Source organism: Octopus sinensis, linkage group LG2, assembly GCF_006345805.1.
Source record: "Octopus sinensis linkage group LG2, ASM634580v1, whole genome shotgun sequence".
In the NCBI taxonomy this organism is placed as follows: domain Eukaryota; kingdom Metazoa; phylum Mollusca; class Cephalopoda; order Octopoda; family Octopodidae; genus Octopus; species Octopus sinensis.
The window spans coordinates 18,724,873-18,749,020 of record NC_042998.1 but is presented as its reverse complement, the minus strand read 5'-3'; positions in this window follow the sequence as shown (position 1 = coordinate 18,749,020).

Sequence of the window (24,148 nt, the reverse complement as noted above, 5' to 3'; positions counted from 1 at the left end):
GGGTTCCGCAAGAAGTTACAAAACTGCTAAAATCGGCAGTAATTTTTAATTCTCCTGTGCAGATATGTGTGCATAAGACTAATAAATTATTGCACAGGGGTTCCTCGAGCTAGTGGAATGTTTCCTTGGGGTTCCGCTCCAGCAAAACGTTTGAAAAGCACTGCCCTCGATACTAAGCTACGCGACTCTTCAGTAATAACTATAGTAAATACTATAGTAATAACTATAGTATATATCGTTGCTCTTATGCAAAAGTATCGTTGCTTTTTCAGAAAATGAAGAAATAATTTCGCCATTCCATTTCTTTTTACATTAGCAACATTTTCAGGTTAACAATAATATTTAGGGCGTCGAGCTGGCAGAATCGTTGGGTGAAATGCTTAGCGGTATTTCGTCTGCCGTTACGTTCTGAGTTCAAATTCCGCCGAGATCGACTTTGCCTTTCATCCATTCGGGGTCGATTAAATAAGTACCAGTTACGCACTGGGGTCGATATAATCGACTAAATTCGTTTGTCTGTCCTTGTTGGTCCCCTCTGTGTTTAGCCCCTTGTGGGTAGTAAAGAAATGGAAACAGGTATTTCGTCTGTCTTAACGTTCTGAGTTCAAATTCCGCCGAGGCCGACTTTGCCTTTCATCCTTTCGGGGGTCGAAAAATTAAGTACCAATTACGCACTGGGGTCGATGTAATCGACTTAATGCCTTTGTGTGTCCTTGTTTGTCCACTCTATGTTTCGCCCCTTGTGGGCTATAAAGAAATAAATAATACTTAGGGCGGCGAGCTGGCAGAATCGTTAGTATGTCGAGTGAAATGCTTAGCGGTATTTCGTCTGCCGTTATGTTCTGATTTCAAATTCCGCCGAGATCGACTTAGTCTATCATCCTTTCGGGGTCGATTAAATAAGTTCTTTATAAGTTAGGCACTGAGATCGATGTAATCGATTTAACCCTTTATCTGTCCTTGTTTGTCCCTTCTATGTTTAGTTTCCTGTGGGCAATAAAGAAATAAATATTGCTTAGTTGGGTGCATAAAATCCTAACTCCAAACATGTACAAACATTGTCAAATGTGTGACTTTTTACACTTTTGAAAAATGCTCAACCGTTGTAGTACACTTAAAGCAGCTGGAGATACAGTAGTTCGACCGAAATGACCGTCTATGGCAAACGGAATTAAATATTGAAAAATTAAAAACGCATTCGGCCAAATTTGGACATACGTCAATTTAACATAATAGCAACGATACATATATTTATACAATTGTATGTATGTGTGTATGAATATATTTATATAGTGGAGATCTACAGAAAAGCAGAAAAAAGCGTCAAACACCTGCTTGTTCTTCCTACACCTGTCTCCGTGTATGAAGAACAAGCAGGTATTTGACGCTCGCGAAAGTGAAAAAGTCATTTACGCTTCGAGGCTACGCTCTTCAGCAGAAAGAAATAAGAGAAAAATCAACTGTGAGACAACAGTAAAAACAATGCGGTTTTAGCGGTCAAGCTTGACAACTAATTAGAAAAATGTTTGAAAGAAAAAGTTGAAAGAAGGTAGATAATAAAGTATTTGAGATCTGAAAACGAAAGTGTACATGCGTGTGTGTGCATGTGAGAATGTGTGTGCATGTGTGTGTGTGTGTGTGTGTGTGTGTGGATGGAGGCTAGTGATGGGAAAAGGGGAGTTGAGCCCTGTGGCGCAAAGGGGTGAAGAGAGAAGATTAGGTCCAATTCACAGTGAAGACGGGAGTCCGGATGGACCATGTGCAAAGACAGTCGGAACACAGACAGGTGTTGTAGTGAATGACCGGTAGAGTGGAAATGGCGCGAGACCGGATTATCATTGCCGAGACTGATGTCTGGGAGGTGCTCCGCGAACGGGTCAGCCAAGCGGCGTCCTGTTTGACCACCGAACGTGCTCTAGCAAGGGCCGTGTGGATAGTGGTGAGGGGTGAACAGGCGAGCCATGACTTGAGATTGAGTCTCAAAGTTATGGTTGTCACTGCAGAGCCTGCGCAGACGAAGGAATTAGGAGTAGTGGCTGGAGAGTTTAGTGTCAGTAGGGTGGGAGAAATCAAGGTAGGGGTCTCAGTTTGTGTGTTTGTAGTGATGGAGGTATTGGGAGCGGAGTAGTGTATGGAGAGAAAAATGTCAAGACATGCGACGGAAGTGCTGGAAATAGTGCAGAAGATTTCGAGAGCAGGATGAAAGTGTTGGACAAAAGAAAGGAAGTATAGTTGTTCGCGAGAGATTGAGGTGGAACCGATACAGTCATCAATATAACGACCGTATAGTTCGGAATTGGGACCAGTGAATCGTGAGAATATTTGTGCCTAAAGTAGCCAATGGACAGGTTGGAGTTGATGAAGTTGTGGGTTGATAAATTTCAGTGCGTGTCCCTGTGTTGGCATTGATGTTACTGATATTTGTGATGCTCCTGTTTGAAGCTACATTTGCTTAGTGCACTGTAGCCTTGGTGTTACATCGACCGTCCACTGGGTATTCATTTCTAATGTTGCATGAACAGCCTGGCTCTGTCCGTGGTTTAGGATTGCTAAGTAATTTATTCTTAACATTGGGTGCAAAACTGAAAGAAATCCTTAAATTATGTCTTTAAAGATCTTTCTATATTTGGACGATCGCATGAAACGCTTATCCCGCAACCTAAGAGAAATATTACCTACACATGTCCGGACGTTTATGGAGAAGTGGGGAGCGAACGATAAGGTCTTGCAGTGGCGTTTCGTTTTATGGTTGCTCGATCCTGGTGCATATACTATGTGGTCCTTTATAGCAATAAACTAGGCCAAGTTAACTGTATCAAGTTGTAGGGACCATCTAGGATTATTTAGTGTAAATAGTTTCACTGTAATTGATCCAATTGTGAAATCTAGGGTGAAATTTGTGGGATTATGAATATTTTCTGATTATATATCCAACAAAAGTACATTGAATACGGCGATTATTACAACTGCTTATCTGGGGTTTTTTTCTAACAGTAAATTATGATGCATATTTGGGTTAAATTTGTCCGACGAACATTTCTGCTGCAGTGAAAATGAGCAGCTGCATTTGCATCCAACTGTGCTCTACTGGTTAGCAGTCTATGTTACCTGTATTCAAGATCTGTCCATGAATGTGGTCCGAACCAAACTAAGTATATGTATGCTTGGCTAACGTTATATTCCAAGGTTACTATGGTTTTTGAAAGAAAAGAATGCGAGAAGATTTAGAAACTTGATATGGCTATAAAAACTACTAAATGGTTGATCTCATCTCGACCTTAAGTTTAAGTTCAGGATATTAGATCTAGACCTTTAAGTAGGTCGAAGTGTATTCTTTTAATCTTTGTCTTAGTTGAACTAATAGTTCGTGAGCTTCGTGTACAGTTGTTGGTTTAAAATTAAATATATGAGGTACAAGGACAGACCTTGAATAGACTTGCATAGACTGCAAAACATTCGAAAATAGCATTTGCTAATATTCTATGTGGCAGAGACGTGCTTCGAACAAACTTAAAGTAAATATGCTGCACAATAAACTGTAAAATTAATATATATAATATAATATATATATATATATATATAATATAATATATATATATTACATATATACATACACATATATATATGTATGTGTGTGTGTAAGTGTGGTAATCTTCGTATTCATTGTAATTGTCTTTGATTTTATATATATATATATATATATATATATATATATATATATATACATATATATATGTATATATATATGTATATATATGTATATATATATACATATATTATACATATATATTATATGCATATATATATATATATATATATACATATATATATACATATATACATATATTCATATATATGCTAGCGTCTATACATACGCACAGACAGATAATTTCTATGAATGATTTTCTTGAACTGTTCTCTCTTGTGGTTTATGTTTCCTAACACAATTATGGTGATTTTTCCGAGTTCATACACCTCTCACTTCTTTCATGAAATTCTGAAGCCAATTATGTTAATATGAATACATCCACTTAAAGCTTCCATATGAACCTACATACGAACATGTATACATACACACACATACGCATATATATATACATACATATATATGTATATATATATATATATACATATACATATTATATATATATAATACATATATACATATATATATATATATATATATATATATATATACAGAAATATAAATATATATACATACATATATATGAATATATATATATACATAAATATACACACATATATATATATATAATATATATATATATAGACACACATGTGTTCATACATCCATCCATACACACACCACACACATGCATTACATATATTTATATGCATGCTTGCGTACGTCGTTATACATAATTCTCAAAAACAAAAAAATTAAAATAGCCTAATCTATAGAAGACTTCGAATATTGGAATTTAGAACTGGTTGGAATTAAGTAATCAGATAGCATCTACTTCATTTTCGTATTTACCTGTCGAATTTACAGCACAGCATTTTCATTTTAATTTGCTGCTTCAACAAGTTTGCAAGGAAGCAGGTAACCGATATAGTATTCGTGAAAAATATGAGATATTAAATGGTTGAAAAAAAACAATGAAGATATTTTAATTTAAATGGAAGAAGATTATAGATATCTGAGAGTTGATTAATTAGCTAGTCTTAAAGCGAGATAATGTGACTTGATTGTTTCATGTCTCCGAAGGATATTTTTCAAAGACGGTAATGACATTGGAGGAGGCGCAATGGCCCAATTATTAGGGCAGCGGACTCGCGGTCATAGGATCGCAGTTTCGATTCCCAGACCGGGCGTTGTGAGTGTTTATTGAGCGAAAACACCTAAAGCTCCACGAGGCTCCGGCAGGGGATGGTGGTGATCTCTGCTGTACTCTTTCACCACAACTTTATCTCGCTCTTACTTCCTGTTTCTGTTGTACCTGTATTTCAAAGGGCCGGCCTTGTCACTCTCTGTGTCACGCTGAATATCCCCGAGAACTACGTTAAGGGTACACATGTCTGTGGAGTGCTCAGCCACTTACACGTTAATTTCACGAGCAGGCTGTTCCGTTGATTCGGATCAACCGGAACCCTCGTCGTCGTAACCGACGGAGTGCTTCCTTTTAATGACATTGGGTTGCATACAGTCACGAATACACACACGTGAACAAGCGCACACAAACTTGCGCGCGCACATACACAGACACACGTTTCTACGTAAAGCTACATACGTAAAAACTGCGAGTGAGTTAAAATGTATTTGTCTACGTATGCGCACCCGTTAAATATGTCCTTTCTTGTGTGCATGTATTTACCTTTATTTTTTCTACCTCTATACTGTGTGTGACATTTCTCTTATCGAAATCCTACGGTGGTGTTCTGTAAAGTTTATTCGCTCACTATGAAGGACCATGAAGTTATCTACCCTAAAGTTCAATCCCTCCTCAAAGCGGTAGGGTGGTGTAAACGGGCAGTGTCAAGCTATGCCGTCGGGAACTTCGGTTCCTGGTAGGGCCACCCAAGGCATATTGGTCCGGTACCGAGCTGTATTAAGGCCGCAGCCTGGCCAACGGGGCTCTGGTGAAAATTCCAAGAGACGTCTGAACGGCAACCGGCGGCTTCGAGGTCGTTCTGTCTCTGCGTCTGCGGAGACTCCGCGGCAAACATGGCGTCCTGTCACTCGGGATATGCATGCGAGATGTCAGGGGCCGCTTGTGAATTCAATATTCCCACGAAACCTCTTCTATAGAGTAGAAGCTGGCTCAACCCGCCCCGGGTGAACGCCGTCACAAGTAAGTAAGTATGAAGTTATGAAATCTTGCGTGTATTAATTTCAACTCTTTATAATAATGGTACAATTCCTTTCCAGGTACACTGTCACCTGACTGTTCAAAGAAAATTTCAGATATATCTACTTGCGACTTTTCTTGAAAATGGACAAAATTTGGCCTCATGATATCATCATGTAACTTCAGAAAAAAAGGTTTATTCCCCACGTCATTCATGCTGACATGGTTGCTACATTAGGGGATGACCCTCTAGCATTATCAAGAGTGAAAATGTAGGCAACTGAAATGAGGAGGGGGAGACGACCGAGTGTCTGGACATCCTGCAATTTATCACTACCGAGGAAGTATTAATCATGTTCTCCACATAAATATGGATGAAAAGCGATTGATTGTAAAATACCCTAGGACAATATCATATTCCGAGAGAGACTTCAGGATGTTCCGCATGATGAACATAGCATAACGAAGGTCCGTACTCGTTGGGTATCTTTTGACATTTCATCAAAATCGCTCTTATCACATCACGGAGAAATCTGACATTGTTTGAGGACGTTCCATTTGGATTCCTAACCAGGGATGAGTGTTGGTTTCATCACTTTAAGCCAGAGGGAAAGAGACAATCCATGAAGTAGAAATACCCTCCTCACACACCCAAAAAAGGCCAAGGTCATTTCATCTGCATGGAAGTTGATGGCCTCAGATTTTTTCAGGATGCGAAAGGCATTGTGTGGCATTGTGTTTATTGACAATTTTCAAAAGGGCCAGAACATTAATGGAGAGTACTATGCCAAACTGACAAGGCAGTTACGAAAGGCTATCAAGATCAAATGGTAAGAAAAATGACGAACGGGTTCTTGTTCAATCAGAACAATGCTCCAGTGCGTAAGATCTTGGTTCAATGGCTGCCGTTTGTGACTGTGGCTTTGAACCGGTTGATCATCCTCGCTTTTCACCTGATTCGTTCCCCACAACATAAAAAAACTCTTGACCGGGAACCAATATCGCAGTGATGATGACGGCATAACTGCTGTTGAGATTTTTGACAGAAAGAATGGAGTCTTTTCCACCAATTCGAGCCAATCAGTGCAATACCTATTTCTTTATTACCCACAAGGGGCTAAACATAGATGGGACAAACAAGGACAGACATAGGTATTAAGTCGATTCCATCGACCCCAGTGCGTAACTGGTACTTAATTTATCGACCCCGAATGGATGAAAGGCAAAGTCGACCTCGGCGGAATTTGAACTCACAGCGTAACGACAGACGAAATACGGCTACGCATTTCGCCCGGCGTGCTAACGTCTCTGCCAGCTCGCCGCCTTCATGCCAGCTCGCTGCAATACCGATAAGAGAAATATTTGGGCTGCAAAAATAAACCTCATTTGGTCACATTCCATGTGAGACTCTTCATCAGCCTATAAATTCTTCAGCTGAGTCTCGTACATAACACCGACTAAAACATTAGTCACAGCTTCATTGACATCTGAAGACCTCATGCGAATAGGTCAGAAAATGTGGGCTTTGCAATAGAGAAGAGTGACGTGTATGAGATCATGTTACTGAAACTGAAAAATATAATTACTTGAGAAATGATAAATTGGTAATTTTGAATATGCGATATTTCTTTGAGAGTTTCATGTGTAAAAGCGATATTTGTACAAACGAGAATGACATGAGAACACAACTAAATGCTAACACATACATTTTACATACATTCAAACTTTGCATACACACTCATACACATTGTTCACACACATATAGACAAACAAACACGCACACGTATGTATATTCAGATACATAGGCGCAGGAGTGGCTGTGTGGTAAGTAGCTTGTTTACCAGCCACACGGTTCCGGGTTCAGTCCCACTGCGTGGCACCTTGGGCATGTGTCTTCTACTATAGCATCGGGCCGACCAATGCCTTGTGAGTGGATTTGGTAGACGGAAACTGAAAGAAGCCCGTCGTATATATGTATATATATATATATGTGTGTGCGTATGTGTTTATGTGTCTGTGTTTGTCACCCCAACATCACTTGACAACCGATGCTGGTGTGTTTATGTCCCCGTCACTTAGCGGTTCTGCAAAAGAGACCGATAGTAAGTACTGGGCTTACAAAGAATAAGTCCCGGGGTTGCTCGATTAAAGGCGGTGCGCCAGCATGGCCGCAGTCAAAATGACTGAAACAAGTAAAAAGAAAAAAAGAAAAGAATGAATATGAATTACTGCTTGTGATATCAGAAACTGCCATTCCTTCTTTTTTTTAATGTGATCACTCGCTTCCTGGTGGTTTCATTAATTTTACGTCCGTTTTCCGTGGTTGTTAATTCACTGCTGTTCGATATAAATCTTCGCACTGTTAGGTCAACTTAGTTTGCATCGGTCAGAGAGATGCCAGATTTTATTCTTTGGATTTTACACCATACGTTCTCTAAAGAATAGGCAGTAAAAATTCCATTCGTAAAGATGAAGTTAAAATGTAGCTATCTTCAAATTTTGTCTAATTTTGGCTACTACTGTATTATATCTATTATATATATATATATATATATATATATATATATATATATATATATATATATATATATATATATTTTACATACTGCTGTAAATTTTAGACTGTACCTCTTTATCGGATATTATGATTCACTGTACATATATATAATTGACACTGAACTAGCAAGCTGTTCTGTATAACATCGTCGCTGAAGCCTACTAGATGCAAATATATATATATATATATATATATATATTATATATATATATATATATATATTATACATATATATATATTCATATATATATATGCATACATATATATATATAAATAAATATACATACATATACATACATACATATATATAATATATATATGCATGTATATAAATATATATATATATATATATATATATATATATTTATATATATGCATATATATATACATACATATATATACACATACATATAAATATAAAAATATATATAATATATAGGTTATAAAATGAGATAGGGGTTGAAAATTCAACCCACCATGGGATAACATATATCCAATATACTGCTAGATAGGTACCCAACAAGACTAATACATAGATGTTAAAAATTGCCAAACAATCAGTTCATCTATTGTATTATATGGGCAAAGGTAATAATATTACCGTAAATTAATACTACAAAATTAGAAAATGGAGAAACATACTTAAATCAATAAATAAATAAATAAATGTTTTATTGATTTAAGTATGTTTCTCCATTTTCTAATTTTGTAGTATATATATATATATATACAACAAATTTTACAGAAGCAATACAGATACACTGAACACCCCCTGAATTTTACGGATTACGAATATCATATAAAGTGTTCAGAATTTTTAGGTTTTTATTCTATAATTCATAATTCCAAATCGAGATTGTCTGCCTATGCTTTTCAAGACCAGATTTAGTTATTAAGAGATTTTATTTGTATTTTTAGTGGGATTTCAATGAATACAAATTTCTTGCTTACCTACATAAAGCCCGACCTCGATATTGTAGATAGTAAATAAAAAAAAATAACTGCGAATGTTTGTCGAGTCACATTAGGAATTCCCCCCTTATGAACACAACCCCCATATTCAAAAAAGTACAGCTACACTGGTAGACATATGAAATTTTATTTAAAAAAGATAAAAGCTAAAAAAGCAAATTGATAATCATATTTAGATATACTAACCGGTTTTCTGTATATTCCCCTCGTCGCATACAATTTCTCCCCATGCTTTCTCTCCCCCTACTCTATCCCATTTGTTGTAAAGTAACAGTTTCGGTCGTTGACACTGAATTAGCAAGCTGTTCTCTATAACATCGTCGCTGAAGCCTACTAGATGCAAAACTCTTTCACCCCTTTTCTCTTTCTTTCAACGCAAGACGCCACCATAATAATTCACCACACCTCCCCTTCATTATATTGTAAGCTTCGAGAACTCCCTTCTTGCACCACCATCCTGTTTTTTTTTTTTTTTTTTTTGAGGTATCACCATAAAAAAAGTTAAACCTTAAACGTACTCACTCCAGCAGACAGAGACAGAAAATGTCAACAAACTCTTCGCTCTTTGTTACTCTTAATTGAGCTGTGTGCAATAATGAAAAAGTTAACAAAACTAAAAAACAAACACAGCTGTTTTTATATTTAATCGACCGACAAACTCGGTCCTTTACTGCATAAAATGCATAGTATAAACCCCGAGTAGAAACAGCTATTTCTAATTACCATGTATTAAGTTATATCAGCAATTAGCACTTCCTCCAGTATAGCCTGCAATTATGCACTCATATGCAGTCGCTAACTTTAGACCCAACGCATAAATGCAACAGTTAATACGTAGAAATACATCAATGCATAGATGCATACAGATTTCCATATAAATATCTATGTGTATGCAAGGATATACTTTACACACACACACACACAAGCGCACACGCACACACACACATGTCTGTGGGTATTATGCATGTGCATATTTCAGTCATTATATCTAACTACCCCTGTGTGTGTGTGTGTATACACGTCTAATATAGGAAAAACATTTTATTAAAAAATTTTGTCAGTGGCCAGCATATGAAAAATACCTTTTACGGTGAAAATTATACATACAATTATAAAATAAGGGCAAAAATAAACAAAATTTCTTGGCTGATATGCTGAAAAATAGAGACTAAATCTTCTGACCACATAAAATATTTTGACATGCATTGGAGCACCACGTGCCGAAACGAGGAACTCAAGCTAACAGAAATTCATAAAAATATAGTCATCCTCATGGTGTAAGAATACAAGTGCAAATAATTCACGTGGTTAGACGATTTAGTGTCTATTATTCAGCATATTAGCAAAGAAAAAATGTTCTTCTTGCCCTTATTTATAATATATATATATATATATATATATATTATTATTGTATTTCAGGATGGTCATTTCTTTTTTTCCCCCAAATAAACACACGCACTATATATTCGTAATTCATTCATTTATCATTCTTCTTCTTCTAATCCATGTCCATACCATATTTTCTTCCCCTGGCAAAGTAGGCTATCTCGTCAGATTGGTCCCAACGCCTTTTCAACTTCTATTTTTCTTGTTGCCACCGCGTATGTCCTGGAAGCAATCGTCCTCTCGGTCTTATCCTTTAAAACTTCTTTGTAGGGAACACTTTAACATTGTTCCCCCCCCCCTTCAAGTATTTCTTTAAACTTGCTCAATTCTTCTAGACTTATGTCTTCCACTTTTCCTTTTCTGACTGCAGCATAATTCTTTCTTTCCATTTCCTTGTCAGTTCCTTTTAAGCATTTTACCATATTTTTCTCAGACGACATAAAGTCTAAAGAAGAATAACTTAAATTTTTACAACTCATTACACAACGTCCCTACATTAAACAACAGGGAAAACGTGGCACCGCAAAGACAGCCAAAAAGCACGTGTGTTATACACAAAAACAACAGTTGCCCTAATCAAAACGAAAAAATCTCCACACAGCCACGCCTGACTCTCCCTGTATATATATATGTGTGTGTTTGTGTGTGATTTATTTTTTTAAATTCCACTCCATATCTTGAAAAAATCTGTTTCAAAAAGAACCAACTTTGAAACCCCGTTCTACGTTAACACAGTGTAATTTTCATCTCTCACAGCATGATAAATTTTCAATTTATTCAAATAGAGAATATAATGCTTCCGCTACTAGCAAAAACTGCCTGTACAAAGTTTTACGGGTCACGACTTCCTCTTTCATTTAACTATTTGAAAAAAAAAGCAAACAAAATATATTCCTTGAATGAAATAGAATTGTGATTGCATTGATTTCTTTTGTATGAAACTAGATAGAGGTGCCGTAAGATCTAAGCAATGATCATTATGAATAAAGAAAACACTACATAGATGCAGCCATAGAGGCGCCATTGTCACCCACATCGTAAATTAGTCATTCAAACCTAGTAGAGTCCATCCAGTTGTAGGTGTGGCCGCAGCAAATTCCTTCATGAAAAATGTATACAGGTAAACACAGAAGGGAGAGTGAGACAGAAAAAAAATGTTCTTTATAGTCGTGCTATATTTATAAATTAAACTCTTACCTCGGCCGGGTTTGAAGTCAGTGCAAAGAGAGTCAAAACCAACTTGATACAGTTCGTTATTCAAGGGAGGAAGAATTATGTATATCATTTACATTTAACGAATATTTGTCTTTGTCTTGTTTGTTGTCAACACAACGTTACGGCAGATATACCCCTCCAGTCATCATCGGGTGTCTTGGAAAAATTTCGAACCTGGGTTCTAATTCCTAATGCAATTTTCGATGTTATTATTATTATTCAACTCACAACTTGGAATCGAAATCTTGGGATTAGCAGCCCATGCTCTATCCGTCAAATATAAATAATAAACGAACTTGGATAGGCTTCTCTCTGATGACATAGCGATGTCTTACATCACTGCATGTACATGCAAAGAGAGAGAAAATTGGAGGGATTTAGAGAGAGAGCAGACACTCCTCTGTACGTGGCGTGGAATGATCTATCGTGTACTGAATCTTCGCAAGTACTTCAATCCAATTTTTTTTAACCAAGTGGGAGAAATAATTGCTGCAGGCATGTTTGACTTAAATCCGCTAACAGTATACACAAAGAAAAGGCGGCAAGCTGGTAGAAACGTTAGCACGCCGGGTGAAATGCTTAGCGGTATTTCGTCTGCCGTTACGTTGTGAGTTCAAATTCCGCCGAGGTCGACTTTACCTTTCATCCTTTCGGGGTCGATAAATTAAGTACCAGTTACGCACTGGGGTCGATGTAATCGACTTAATACCTATGTCTGTCTTGTTTGCCCCTCTGTGTTTAGCCCCTTGTGGGAATAACAAATAGGTATTTCGTCTGCCGTTACGGTGTGAGTTCAAATTCCGCCGAGGTCGACTTTGCCTTCATCCTTTCGGGGTCGATAAATTAAGTACCAGTTAAGCACTGGGGTCGATATAATCGACTTAATACCTATGTCTGTCCATGTTTGTCCCCTCTATGTTCAGCCCCTTGTGGGTAATAAAGAAATAGGTATTTCGTCTGCCGCTACGTTCTGAGTTCAAATTCCGTCGAGGTCGACTTTGCCTTCCATCCTTTCGGGGTCGATAAATTAAGTACCAGTTACGCACTGGGGTCGATGTAATCGACTTAATACCTATGTCTGTCCTTGTTTGTCCCCTCTGTGTTTAGCCCCTTGTGGGTAACAAAGAAATAGGTATGCCTGAATTGAATCCGCTAACGGTATACACAAAGAAAAGGCGGCAAGCTGGCAGAACCGTTAGCACGCCAGGTGAAATGCGTAGCCGTATTTCGTCTGCCGTTACGTTCTGAGTTCAAATTCCGTCGAAGTAGACTTTGCCTTTCATCCTTTCGGGGTCGATTAAATAAGTACCAGTTATACACTGGGGTCGATGTAATCGACTTACTCCCTTTGTCTGTCCTTGTTTGTCCTCTCTGTGTTTAGCCCCTTGTGGGCAGTTTAAAAAAATAGGTATTTCGTCTGCCGTTACGTTCTGAGTTCAAATTCCGTCGAGGTCGACTTTGCCTTTCATCCTTTCGGGGGTCGATTAAATAAGTACCATTTATACACTGGTGTCGATGTAATCGACTTAATCCCTTTGTCTGTCCTTGTCTGTTCTCTCTGCGTTTAGCCCCTTGTGGGTAATAAAGAAATAGGTATACACAAAGAAATTGTTTTTGTGGTGTTATACCAGAGTGAAGATTAACTTATTGCACTTCGAGATTCAAATCGTGAGAAACGTCAGTCTTCACAGTTTATAGTTATAAATATACACATACATAGAACATATTTGCACACACACACACACAGACACACACACACATATATATATATATATATATATATATATATATATATAGTTTAACGTTCCACTCATGTCCGATCAGTATGTATGTATATGTACATGATGCGTGTCCGCATGTGACTTACGAAGACTACCACTGACCATTGCCCAAGAAACCTCAGCAATGCCCGTGCATGAGTTCATTGCATCAGCGGCCGGCTTCCTCTAGCTTCGGGCCTGCGACTACCATGCTTTCCGCGAACCCTCGTAATCAACTGGGAAGCGGAGACTTTCCATGCTGCTGATCGTCAGATTGCACTTCTATGTCCAATAAAGGTTTCACAACACCTCACAGATCCTTGCCTCTTTATTCACATGATCCACAGACATGCTAGTGGAAGATATGCAGTGTCAATATAAGTCGTATTTCCAGGAATGTAGGAACGCCCTGATCTCGAGCGCATGTAAAATATACCTGAAATATCCAGTGTCACTTCCTGAATATCTTTATATCTAAGTGAGCTTCTCATAAACATGCTTTAACAAAAGCTGAGTGATACCTCACTCCCACAGGTCTTCCAGCACATCGATCACTAACACTGAATTTCTGAGAGCCCATGATATTTCTAGATAGCCAATGAAAGAAATAGGTTTACCCATATTTTTGACGGGCCTTGTTTATATTCCTTCTGGGTTCCCAGCAACTCTCCTCCCACGCAAAGATAGTGAGAATGCCGGTTTAGTCGCTGATGCCCTGACCATTCAATAAATTGTACTGGGTTCCATATTACCTGTAGCACTCATGAGCAGCTTCACTAGTGACCTGACACATACATATATAGCGTAGGAGTGGCTGTGTGTGGTAAGTAGCTTGCTTACCAACCACATGGTTTCGGGTTCAGTCCCACTGCGTGGCACCTTGGACAAGTGTCTTCTACTATAGCCTGGGGCCGACAAAAGCCTTGTGAGTGGATTTGGTAGACGGAAACTGAAAGAAGCCCGTCGTATATATATATATACATATATATATATATGTATGTGTGTGTGTGTGTCTGTGTTTGTTCCCTCAACATCACATGACAACCGATGCTGGTGTGTTTACGTCCCCGTAACTTAGCTGTTTGGCAAAAGAGACCGATAGAATAAGTACTAGGCTTCCAAAGATTAAATCCTGGGGTCGATCTGCTCGACTAAAGGCAGTGCTCTAGCATGGCCGCAGTCAAATGACTGAAACAAGTAAAAGAGCAAAGAGTATATGAATGTACACATACATGTCTCTGTCTCCTTCTCTCTATCTCTCTATCTCCCTGTCACACACACACACACAGACACACACACTCTGTCTCCCCACCTCTCTCTCTCTATATATATATATATTTGTATGAATGTTTGCATATGTGCTTACAAATGGGTTAATAACATATTTACCTAAAGCATTTAGCAAACATGCAACAATGCAAACAGCTCTTCCCATCATGGGTAGCTCACACGGTATTCTATACAAAACAAATCGGTTAACATATCAGTTCGTTTACCTCCATCGTTACCGGCTTATAAGTGTTTTGCAGTTAGAAATAATAGCTAGCATGCACTTTTGAGCAATATCATCAATAATAAACAATATTGTTTTCAATTGCATTTATTAGCATAGTTGTTATAGGGATTTAGTTTGTTAATAAGCGTTGCCCACGATTTTATATGCTGAAGCATATCAGTACTATTATTAAGCGACGCTTTTCAAATAATAACTCGTAAGTTATTGTATATATTGCATAAACAATGTGAAACTAGACGTGATAAAGTAGTGCTTTCAAAGCCACACACTGATGACGTGCGGCTATATAGCTGCTGCTAGATCATGGTTATTTATGCGATGGTCACTCCAGTAGATCTGAATCGTATGAATGTTTGAAGCAGTGGATATATATATATATATATAGGCAGAGTTTACGAAACAAAAAAACAAAACAAAAGACGAAGACAGGTAGTTTACAAAACAAGCAGATGTATTAGTATAACGTTCAGGAATAGAAAAAGTCTATTACGTTTCGAGCCTACGCTCTTCTACAGAAAAAAACAAGGAGAGAAACAAGGAGAGAAAAAGAAGAGAAAAAAAGGAGAGAAAAAAGTATATATATATATATATATACATATACATATATATATATACATATATATATATATATATATGTATATATATATATATATAATATATATATTATATATATATATATATTATATATATATATATATTATATATATATATATATAATATATATATATATATATATATATATAATATATATATATTATATATTATATATATATATATATATATATATATATATATATATCCTAAAAGGCGGCGAGCTGGCAGTAACGTTAGCACGCTGGGCGAAATGCGTAGCCGTATTTCGTCTGCCGCTACGTTTTGAGTTCAAATTCCGCCGAGGTCGACTTTGCCTTTCATCCTTTCGGGGTCGATAAATTAAGTACCTGTTACGGACTGGGGTCTATGTAATCGACTTAATTCGTTTGTCTGTCCTTGTTTGTCCCCTCTGTGTGTAGCCCCTTGTGGGTAATAAAGAAACATATATAAATATATATATACGAGCCAAATGCCCACCGTCCCATGGACGGTACTGAATCATATCTGCTGAATAAAAAGCAATTAGTGTTTTCATTTCATTAAAAAATAATTAGGCATGCCTTTATTTCAATAAAACTTTTGGTTTTCTTAAAGAAGTTAAGGCAAAAAAAAAACTTCTTGAGAAACCAAATAGTCTTTCCTTCCTTCAAGCCAAGTTTGAAGAAAATGTCTCTTTTGCATCTTACTCTTTTGGTCTCTTAAATATACTGCATTTGGTGGCATTATTTCAAGCCAGCCGGCATTTTTTTGCGCAAACTGCACGTTCATTTTTTTTCGCGTACGCGTAGTACCGATCGCAACAGATGATGTGCTTGCGCGTACAAATGCATGTTCCCACGTCTTTATAGATCGTTTTCTCACCTGGAATCGATTTTGTATTTTTTTCGAGACTTATAGACGCCCTGATACCGTCGGTGTCTACAAATCAAATTTCAGCGCAATCCGATGGAGGATGCCCGAGATCCTAGAAGACAGACAGACAGACAGACAGAACGAATTTTATATAATAGATGTACACTCCCCGCCCACACGCATATATACGTGTGTATTTGTGTAAGTAACTTCTACGTGACTCAACATGTTTTAACTATAACAGTATATATATATATGGTCTTTTATTGAGGACTTGGTCATAATTGCTTTGCTTGTCATTTATACTTGCGTGGAACATTAAAGTTCCTGGAAGGAACAATATTAATGGCGTTGGCTATTGTCGTTTCTATTGCAGGCGAGACTCACGGGAATGTAATATTGTCTCTTTTTTATTCACTATCTCCGGACTTCATATATCCTGAGGTTTATTTTTGTAATCAAGTATTATATTTGCGATCGTCTCTAGAATTAATTTCTTTCTGGAATGCACTATCGGTCTTTTGAGATTTTCATCATATTTTCCTTTTAATATGGCTTCGATAATGAATCTTATAGATATTCATTTCTTCATATTTTTATTTAGATTCGTTTATCAGAAGGTAGTTGTTATATCAAATAATATTTTTTATCTAGTTTTGTTTAGTGTATCTTTATTAATATGTTGTCATGGAGAATTATAGTGGTAGTCGCCTAGCTGTAGGCCAGATTTGATCGAGTATTTATATAATTATACACATTTCAACTATTAATCAATGCAGCCAAATTTTAAGAATGTTATTCTATTTCTATTTCTTTACTGCTCACAAAGGGCTACACACAGAGGGGACAAACAAGGACAGACAAACGGAGTAAGTCGATTACATCGACCCCAGTGCGTAACTGGTACTTATTTAATCGATCCCGAAAGGATTAAAGGCAAAGTCGACCTCGGCGGAATTTGAACTCTGAACGTAACGGCAGGCGAAATACGGCAGAACATTTTGCCCGCGTGCAAACGTTTCTGCCAGCTCACCGCCTTGATTTTAAGAAGGTTATTCATGTGATTTAAGGATGACATAGTTGATTCTTGTCATACACAGAGTGATCATGTGACTACTCCAATCTGGCTTGTGCTGCCATTTTTTTTAATGCGTACAATTAGATTTCTCTCGGTCACAGGTTCAAGAACTGATAAAATTGTTATAAATCATAAGAAGTTATAAATTTTCAAAATGTTGCAGACGTATAGCTGTTTAAATTACAAATTTAATTTTCATCAACTTAGCTCGGATTCTATAAGAATAGTGCAAGAATTACTAGAATGTTTCCTAACAGACTCAGGTTGGCCAATGCTTTGTGAATAGATTCGAACAGTAGTCAACAACTTGCCAGTCAAGTTGTCGCATTCCATGGAATCATAGTCTTGAGTATGTTGATACAGCTGGAGGGGGAACTGTAGACAGAAAATGTGTGTCTGTACACATCAGATTAAAAGAATTTTAATTTACAGACTTTTTATGACATACTTGTTCTCACATCTTGTTGCGCTACAATAAACACAGTTTTGGATACAAACAGTAATATCGGTTTTACTATTGAACATTCCGAAGAAATAAGAGGACTCCCAACTTTTGAATTTGTACTGAACTTTAGAGAAGTTGGTATCGACACATCATCCTATGAGAAAATGATATGCACTTTAAAACAGTGCTCCTCGCTGTATCAGGTAAAAGTATATATTCAAAATATATTTGCTCGTATTTGTAATTAATGCAGCAAAGTGACCGATCGTGTCATTTACTGCTTCATTTCCAAATATATTTTGAAACTTAACGAAAACCCCATGTGTGTAGATAATGCCGAAGCAGGTACAAAACGTAAAACAATTACCCCCACGAGCACCTGCTAGAGAAACTGAAGTGAGCACATCGAATGACACTACTGCCACTGTTATTCGATAAACCTTTCACAAGGAGGGATCAGACAGAATTCTTGTTCATTCTGTACCCTATTTACGTTGAGCACTTGCTGGAAACAACTCCTCGAAACTAACAACTCGTGTCCAACAAACTATTCTCTTCCTAACACATACATATCTAAGTTTATAAGGAGTATTCTAGGTAAGATGCAATAAACGCCTATATCACTTTACTGGTAATACAATTCGGTAAATTTATTCCCATAAAATTTAAAGAAAAAGGAAAAAAAATAAACCAAACTGCATGACAGGAATTTGCTTTTGTGACTACCTTACCTCGCCTACATTTCACCCAATTATTGCCCTCACTTTTCCAATCGTTTTCTCTCATATATTCACTGCATTATAACTCTTTTACAACAAGGAAATTCTCAAAATACTCTAATCGATGAGTTACGTACCGTAAATCTCTGATATATATATCACTACTACTTTGTTATCTCCCCTTCTCCTTAGCTCTCCTGCGTGACCCTTCTGTCCGGCATTCGGTTCGCCGTGATAGATCGCTAGCCACTACACACATTTTTCTCTCTTTGTTTCTTTCTGTGTTCCTTTCTGTGGAAGAGCGTAGGCTCAAAACATTGAAGACTTTTTCAATACCCGAGCGTTATACTAATACATCTGTTTGTTGTCTACACGGCTTGTCTTCTTTTGTATTTTTATGAAATCTCCCTATATATATATATATATATATAAATGTAGGGACAAGCGAGTTAGACAGATCATTATATAAAGTATATTAAATACAGGAAATACAAAAAATGTATATATGTTTACATAGAAACAGGTCCGACTTACACAGAATACATATGATATAGGGAATTAAGGGGTTAAAGGAAACTATTACAAACCAAGCAGCTGTTTCTTGCGGCTCGGTTGTCCAAAATAATATTTGTAGATTGATTCCATCGTAGGATGAAACAACGTCTCACTTCAGGGAGGTGTTAAAGGAAAATTTATATATATATATATATATATAGACAAATTTGACCGATAGAATAAGTACTACACTTACAAAGAATAAATAAGTCTTGGGGGTTATTTGTTCGATTAAAGGCGGTGCTATAGCATGGCTGCAGTCAAATGAAGAAAACAATTAAAAGAATAAAATAATATAATAAAAGAATGTATATATAAATATATATATGTGTGTGTGTGTGTGTGTGTGTGTGTGTTGTGTGTGTGTGTGTGTGTGTGCGTGTGTGTATATATACATCTATGTACAAATATGTTATACATAAAGGGATGAATAAGCTAACACATCATATTCTAGGGTCCAACGCGGAGTAGAGTCACCACTGGTCTCAGCGGAAGCTGTGTATATAAACGTTACACTTGAAAGAATGATAACCAGCTTGAGAATCGACATCTTCGAGAATTATCTTATGCTTTAAACAGCTTGGGGTGGAATATATATTCTTAAATCCCCCCCAATCTCTCTCTCTCTCTCTCTTACTATTTTTCTTCATCTCTACGCTTTTGATGTATATACACGGGAGCATAGGTCTTTGATCGTAAAAATATGTTTCTTTTTGAAATTAAATATATTGGTGACATAGATTGAAGGTAGTCTGACAATGTGTTAGTCATAAGCAATGGAAGTTCTGGATAGTGTAGTCCGTTGCAGGGTAAGAAGTTGCAAGGGCAGGTACAGAGGTCAAAGAGAGATATTATGTTTTAGCATACTTAATATACTTGCTTGTATACTGGTGGAGACGGTGGCATCACCGAATAAACTCCTTTGCGCTATCTTTGTGACCAGGGACAGAACCCAGAAAAAATGTGGATCTGAGAGAGGATGGAAGAACTTTTAGAAAGGAGTCTGTTGACGTTTAAAGAATACTCTTTTACTTGTTTCAGTCATTTGACTGCGGCCATGCTGGAGCACCGCCTTTAGTCGAGCATATCGACCCCGGGACTTATTCTTTGTAAGCCCAGTACTTATTCTACCGGTCTCTTTTGCCGAACCGCCAAGTGACGGGGACATAAACACACCAGCATCGGTTGTCAAGCAATGCTAAGGTGACAAACACAAACACACAAATACACACGCACACACATATATATACATATATACGACGGGCTTCTTTCAGTTTCCGTCTACCAAATCCACTCACAAGGCATTGGTCGGCCCGAGGCTATAGTAGAAGACACTTGCCGAAGGTGTCACGCAGTGGGACTGAACCCGGAACCATGTGGTTGGTTAGCAAGCTACTTACCACACAGCCAAAGAAGACAAGGTGAACCTTTAAATGCATTTCCAGGCTTACATGTTTTGATGAGGTGGGAAACATTGGATAACACTTTTATATTCTTTCTTTCTTTCTTTCTTTCTTTCTTTCTTTCTTTCTATCTGTCTGTTAGTCTGTCTGCCATTTGAAAAGGTGAATTTTTCCCGAAATTTGGGGCAGTGGATATCGTGTAATGTGATACAATATATTTTGTCTTTGTTTACACATACTGAAATCCCCTTACATATATTGCGAAGCTTCTCTTTTGCATTGATTGATGTTTTATACACACAGCTATCCTTACACATATTGCACATATTGCACAGCTTAAAGCAAAGTACCTGATAAACACACACGTGCGTGCATATACGTCTGCTTGCATTTATTTGTGTGTATTATGTTTCTGACAGTAAATGTTAATGTGTTTGCTTAAGCGTAGGCGCAGGAGTGGCTGTGTGGTAAGTAGCTTGCTAACCAACCACATGGTTCCGGGTTCAGTCCCACTGCGTGGCACCTTGGGCAAATGTCTTCTGCTATAGCCCCGGGCCGACCAATGCCTTGTGAGTGGACTTGGTAGACGGAAACTGAAAGAAGCCTGTCGTATATATGTATGTATATATATGTGTATATGTGTTTGTGTGTCTGTGTTCCCCCTAGCATTGCTTGACAACCGATGCTGGTGTGTTTACGTCCCGGTCACTTAGCGGTTCGGCAAAAGAGACCGATAGAATAAGTACTGGGCTTACAAAGAACAAGTCCTGGGGTCGATTTGCTCGAGTAAAGGCGGTGCTCCAGCATGGCCGCAGTCAAATGACTGAAACAAGTAAAAGGGTAAAGAGTAATATATATATTATTTGGATAATAATATATATGGGTCATCACAATTGCTTAAGGTAAAAATGAATTCCTCGCTCTTTCGGAAACATGAATCTTCTGTATTGACCGCTTTCCACCACTTTGATCTGTTTTTTGTATTGAATACGTATCGCCACCGTGGGCCACTGCATCGAACACTTTGAACATATACTTCAAACTATATATCAACTATACATGAACTATATATCAACTATACATGAACTCTAAGATGTCTGACTCCGTTGTGTATTATAAATGAATTTCTTGTGTTTGACGGCATGAGCTGTCTTTTTTTATATATAACTTTTTTGATAAGGTTCATTTCAGGAACTGAAACATGTTATAATGTATATATAAAAATTAAAAATTGTATAATACAGCAGCATTTTCGAACTTCATTTTTTACAAATAGATATATATACTATTATATATATATATATATATAGATATATATAGATCTATATGTATATATATATAATATATATATATATATATATATATATATATATATATCAAAAGTATGTGTTATAATACACTATTCCACAGCGATACCAACAATTCTTTTGCACTTTTGCTCATTTGCATGTTTCAGTCATATGACAGCGGCCACGATGGAGCAACGTCTTGAAACGTTTTAGTCGACCGCAGGGCTTATTGTTTACTCATTCTATTTAAGTCGTTTGCCGAATTGCTAAGTTACAGGGATATAAGCACACAGATACCGGTTGTCAAGCGGTAATGGATGGACAAACAGACATAAAAAAAAACACACACACACTCATATATATATATACGATGCTTATCTTTCAGTTTCCGTCTACGAAATCACTCAGAAAGCTTTGGTCGGTCCGACGCCATAATGGAAGACACCTGCTGAATGTGCTCCGCTGTGGGACTAACCCCGGACACATGCGGCTGGGAAGCAAGCTTTTTATCAAACAGCCACGCCTACGCCTATATTTGTACGTGTACCCACACACGCACGCACATAAATGCATATATGTATATATGTATTTACGTATGACTATATGTATATATGTAAGATGGGTCTTTGTCCATTTCAGTTCATGAGATTTTACTACTCAGTATGTTAAGGATCGCGTGTACTTTAAATTTTAAACTTGTAAATGCTCAAAACATATATTCACTCTTTCTTTATGCAACCACTTGACAAATTGGATCCGAATTCTTATTCTTTCTTGTTCTCTGTTAGCTTTCCGAATGCCAATTATTCGAAATCTCTTATCAAATTATAACATTGACGTTTGTATTATTCGCCGTCCAGTGCTATTGTCTGGAGTATGATGTGCGTATTTAGATAAACTCAATTTCAATAAATGTTTACATTTTACGATATGTATGATATAGTACAGGTTGGCGTGTCGAGAGAGCAATAGCGAACACAGAGTTCAACCACTCGAATACAGCAATCAGTATTCCGTCGCTTCTATGTAAATACTTACATCAAATTCATCAAACTGTGAAAAGGTAGCATATGGACAAAACAGACATTAATAATCTGTCTATCGGTATAAGGAAAGCAGACAAATAATACACATTAGTTTATTCACACACTAATGCTTTATCAGAAACTCTCTTACAAATGCAATGCACAACATGCAATCCCACATACTCACACAATTCTTTTATTCGTTTACTTGTTTCACTCATTTGACTGTGGCCATGCTGGAGCACCGCCTTTAGTCGAGCAAATCGACTCCAGGCCTTACTCTTTGGAAGCCTATTACTCATTCTATCGGTCTCTTTTGCCGAACTGCTAAGTGACGGGGACGAAAACATGCCAGCATCGATTGTCAAACGATTTTGGGAGGACAACACAGACACACAAACCTATATACACACACACACACACATACACACACACACACATACACACACACACACATATATATATATTATATATATATATATATTATATATATATTATATATATATATATATATACATATATACGGCGGGCTTCTTGCAGTTTCCGTCTACCAAATCCACTCACAAGGCTTTGGTCGGCGCGAGGCTATAGTAGAAGACACTTGCCCCAAGGTGCCACGCAGTGGGACTGAACCCGGAACCATGTGGTTGGTAAGCAAGCTACTGACCACACAGCCACTCCTACGTCTATAAATGCGTATGTGTTTGTAGGAGCGTACGCATGTGTTAACGTATGTGATCGTATGTATGTGTGATATATTAGTGCTACAAATTTTATTAACGTCATAGCACTATGAATAACACCTCATTCTGTTACTGAAATAGTATCGATATCCTATCCCGTTGCTATGAAGATTCAGGAATATTATACTTCTGGAAGGTATGCATAAAAATATAACTCATTCATGCAATCAAGAAGTGTATCGATCGACACATACTGTAAATTTGAAACTATATGGATTATAGTTCAATC